This window comes from Phalaenopsis equestris, unplaced genomic scaffold (assembly GCF_001263595.1).
Source record: "Phalaenopsis equestris unplaced genomic scaffold, ASM126359v1 Scaffold000002, whole genome shotgun sequence".
Lineage (NCBI taxonomy): Eukaryota > Viridiplantae > Streptophyta > Magnoliopsida > Asparagales > Orchidaceae > Phalaenopsis > Phalaenopsis equestris.
This window is the reverse complement of record NW_018164444.1, coordinates 30383567-30388935: the sequence shown is the minus strand read 5'-3', so window position 1 is coordinate 30388935 and position 5369 is coordinate 30383567.

The window sequence follows — 5369 nt, the reverse complement described above, 5'->3', positions numbered from 1 at the left end:
TATATATATATATATTTCCGTTTAAATTTTTATACGTATAAAATCTACACAAATACTAATAAAAAAGAGTTAGCAGCCCAGTTGTCGGTGACCTTTTAGCCCTTTTTAGCTGACCTGAATTCAATCCCTTTCTGGTGCATAAATTAGTATTTTGTTGTCGAGCCATTGGGCTGGTCGGAATGGGCCCGCTGACCCGCGCTGTTCCTCACGAACCTGGGTTGGAAACGGACCGACGGGTTCTAGACCGGCGCAGGGAGCTTGAGCTGGATTGTGCGATTTGGACCCGCGATAGCACAACACGCAGACCGCAGAGATCTGAATGAAAATAGAGGAATTCAAGCTTATTTTTGCTCTCTGTTTTCTTGTTTATCTGTAATAATGAAATTTGGGAGGTTAAAGAGTGAGAATATGAAAAAGATTTCATTTTTTTCTCCCACTTTTTTTTTAATGAGCCTTTAATGACAAATTTTTTTTTTTAAAATTTAAAATAAAAAAAGGCCGAAGGTTATGAGGCAGAAACTAGAATTTTAATTGCCAAAAGGATAAGATAATTAATTCATACCTTAATTTATTTTTTAATTATTTTTGTTATCAATATGAGAGATTTTTGAGTCTATAAATAGACAAACGAGATGAGGATGGAGGCGAAGTCCCCACCTCTGCTTAACAGGTGATTTGCAATTTCCCAGAAGAAGAAATTCTTCTCGAAAGTTATCCTAGACCCTGCCTAGTAGGTCCTCCAGGATTGATCTTCTTCCATGGAGAAGTAGGAGAAAACCGGCCCAAAATTTATCCTTGACCATGCCCCAACAAGACCTCCTGAATATTTTTTTGTGGTCTTCTCTTGTAGAGAAGTAAGAGATAGCCACCCCGAAAGTTATCATTGACCCTGCCCAATAAATGACCCGAGATCTTCTTTTGTGGTCTTCTCTCATGGAGAAGTATGAGAAAGTTGTCTAGAAAGCTATTCCCGATCCTGCCTAGCAGAACCTTCGAGATCACCATGCTTGCTGCTGTTGCGCATTCCGGTGGAGATGAAGAAATACTAGAGTTTTCCCACCGCACTTTGAGGGGAAGGTTTTCATGCTTATGTGGTGGCGATGTCTGGAGGCTCTCTAAAGATCACCATAAGTACTGAAATTTCGGGGAGATGATATCGACTCCACTCTAAGATGAGCTAATTTGAGCCCTTGTACAGGTATTTGTGGCCTTTTAATTGCCTAATGTTACATTTGTACACGGTGATGAAGTGTCATTCTGCATGTTTTTTCTCAAGCTTGTTGCAATAAAAAATTGGACATTACTTCTAAGTGTGTTTTTGTCTCACTTCGGGGGTGTTGTTACCCAAATTCTAGGTTGTCGCTATCTCACTTCTGAGGTATTGTTGATGTTGAGATCTTTTGGGGCTTATAGCTTTTGAAGTTCTGTGGCTTCTCAATTATGTGAAAGTCTGCAATTAAAATTGGCACACACATTTTAAATAAAAAGGAATCACTGACTGTATCTTCTGAGGCATGTACCTTCTTAGACTTATGTCTTATAAGTGCTTGAAATGAATTGATGTATTCTGAGGCTCGTAGACTTATGAGGCTTGTAGCTTTCTGAGGTCATTGATGTACATGTGTCTTCTAAGACTTCTAGCATTCTGAGGTCTTTGATGTATATGTATCTTCTGAAGCTCGTAACCTTCTAAGGTCTTTGATATACCTATGTCTTTTGCAACTTGTAACCTTCTAAGATCTTTGAGTGGAGACCCTGACAACCACTTGTTCTCTTAGAGTCTTTCTGGTGATGACACAGTCCAGTATAGCTTCCCATCGCGACTTGCCTCTTAGGCTCGTTTTCCAGAGGCATGGTAGCTTTCTATCGAGGCCTGCCTCTTGGGATCAACTTTTAAGGGTGTTGTATCTTTCCATTGAGTTTTGTCTCTTGTATTTGACTTCAAGATGTACCGTATCTTCCAATCGAGTATTGCCTCTAGAGCTCGGCTTCCAAGGGCATGGTAGCTTCCTATTGAGTCTTACCTCTTGGGCTCTACTTCTACGAGTACTAAAGGAGATCTTCTTTGTCATTAAGAATGTTCAAGTTTTTCTAGGTTGTTAGTTGAAGTGTGTCTGTCTGATGACTGTAGCGTATGTTGGAGCAAAGTAGAAAGAAGAATCCACTAAAGATGTAAGACTCATCCTAAGTTGTATAGTTGAAAATGCTCGATGACATTAACCCGCAACAGACAAAATCATATGAAATTCACTGAGGATGGCTGAACTATCCTAAATTGTTGGTTGAAGCTTTTACTTGGCGACTGTAACTTTTTATTAAGAGATCGAAGGAAATCTATCAAGGATTTTTTACCTATCTGAGGTTGTTAGTCGAAGCTTCTGTTTGACGATTGTTGTGATGGAAGATGTCGAATTGAGTCCCCCTGAGATCAATTAAGCCAAGAATGAGGTGTCAGAGATGCTTTGTGTTTTTTCAAGACTATGGTGCAGGTCACAATATAACATATGTTTTCATGGAAATATGATTGCAGACATACACAAGAAAAAAATGTTTGAGAACTCGTTAGTTGCAGTTTTTGAATCTTTTGCCATCAGGGGCGTTTTCCACACGAACTTGTAAAGTAGCCCACATATCAAACCTTGAAGAGATCAACTTCTTGATTAGATTAAAGAAAAATTATAATACGATGAGGGACACTGAGGAAGCGTTATTTGTGACGAAGATTGCCCCTAGTCTAGGAACAGCTTTGAATGACTTGTTGTCTGAACAAAATGTGGGATGACTAATCTACAATACTCCTACTCGGAATGTTAACGTGAATGAACTTTCGAGACTACAGTGAAAGTTTTCCCTTAGCCTGGAAAAGGTTGTGAAAGACTATGTTTGAATAGGATGTGAGAAAACAACCTCACTACAATTGTGCCCGAGACATTGACGTGAACGACCAGTTGAGACTGTAGCGAAGGTTGTTCCCCACATCAAAGAATGCTCCAGAGATGATTTTCAAGTTCCAAATAAGTTTCCTTCACTATTTGGATGATGTAGATCATTGTGAAATAAAGTAGGGGCTCGATGACTCAGAGTTAAAAACAGTGTTGAACGGTGTTTCGTTTCCCACAGACGACGTCAAACTGATGTGCGCTAGAAAATTCATGGCAGTAGTCATATATTATCTTCTTAGCATGATATGAAGATTCAACATACACTTAGAAAAGAGAAAACAACTAGTAGTGACACCATAAGTTTTCACGTAGAAATTTCGGAAAAAATCACGGGGCCTTGCCCAGCTTAAGAGTTTCACTAGAAAATGATGATTACAATTGCAATCACTTATTCCACATGCGAGAAAGGGTTATAAGGTCTTCCAAGTTACAATGTCAACATATAGATAAACTTGTTACAAGGAGCAGACGATGACCGAAAGTGATAGCTGACGGTGGTTTTCGACGGTTGGCGGTGGTCGACGACAGTCAGCGGTGGTTTACGATGATTGGGGGGTGGTTGATGGCGATTGACGGTGGTTGACGACGATATGAGTGATGTTGAACTTTGGTTCCTTCTCAAAGCTTCAAGTTCTTTCTCAACTCTCAAGTCGCTCCCCTCCTCCATGAGAGGGGTGGGGCTCTATTTATAGAATTCTCGATGCAATTAATGCTGAAATATGAACCATTTTAGTCGGACGGTTTGTAGAGTTTTCTTTGATCATACGTCATTTGATGGACATTTGAGTGTTTTAACGATGTCAGAATTAAACGATCTTGAGCTTGTTAGATTCGTCTTGTCGAAATGCTAGACTCCACCATAAACTTGTCAGAATGTGCCCAAAAAATTTTCAAAAATAATTTAATGGCTAGATCTGAACTTGATTTTACTCAAATTTGGCCAAATCGTTTAACACTTTGTCTCCAGCAGTCCAGTCGGACTTAGACATCCCATGACATTGAAGAGACCGTCACGTGCCATATTTACCCCCAGCCGCTATTCCTCTAATCCACTTTTTCCTGCATGAAAACCAGGATGAAAAGAACGGAATTAACGCATTTCATCGTCACAATTATTCTCTCTCTCTCTCTCTCTCTCTCTCTCTCTCTCTCTCTCTCTCTCTCTCTCTCTCTCTCTCTCTCTCTGTCTGTCTCTCTCTCTCTCTCGCTTAATGGCGGTGGACAAAGTCATTTGTTTGCCTGATAATGCTAAATGTATACTAATTATTTTGGTGAATATGTACATATCGAGCTCCTCAATGCAGATTTGCTTCCTCCCTCAGTATTTGTCTTTTTATATGTATATATGCCAAAATTAATTGAACTGAGACTTTTAATGTTTTCCGTATTTAATCTCATTGTGATTAGGAAGGTGCGGGGTTTAATTAATTTTTAATTTAAACATTAGATGATATAACTTTTAATTTAAACATTCTGATTTGCGTTGCTGTATAAAAAGGGTCGTATATACTACAATATGAGAGCTAGCGTTGTTTGTGAAGAACGATGTGTAATTATAACTGTTTCTTTTTTGATTCATGAGCATGAGATATTTTTGGAAATTTATTTAACAAATTAGTTGTTTTTTGTTGTGTAATTAAACACTTTTGATTTGAGAGATTCTGAAATCACTTCCCCGCCTGAAATCAAACTAGCTCATCTGCACATGTCTGAAAAGTTTTTTTCAATCGAGCACATGATTGTAGCTTTGAAGAACCTTTTCCATGCTTTCTTTCATGCTCCAGCGCATAAAAATGGACGGTTTAAATTGAATTTTAGGCAGCTCGTGGGCTCTCATATGGATGATAAGTATCGAATTTTTTCTTAAAGATGCAATAATATTTACAGTTCTGATCATAAAATTTTTGGAATTGTGTACCACCTTCCAGCGCAATGGTGTCCCAGTGATGCTGTTAGAATGAGCCTTTTCCCTATTTTTTTTGAGAGATAGGGCAAATATATGTCTTAACTCCTTTCCACCAGGATCAATCACGCCTGGGATAACTTAGCATAAAAGTTTCTTGCCAAACACTTCCCTCCATCGAAAACAGTTAAAATTATGAATGACATCACCTCGTTCACTCAAGTCGATGGATAGTCCATATATGGGGCTTGTGAGAGGTTCAAAGAATTGCTTAGGAAGTGCCCACGTCATAGCCTACCCGATTGAGTAATCATTCAAACTTTTTATAATTGTATGATTGATTTCATGAGATACATTATAAATGTTGTAGCATGAGAATCACTCATGTTAAATCCTTTTGATGAAGCCTACCACTTATGAGAAGAAATGACCAATAATAATTTTCAGTGACCCGCTGAAAGAGTGACGCCCCATAAAGTAGTCAATGTTCATGAATCTGATGTCTTAACTATTCTGACTATCGA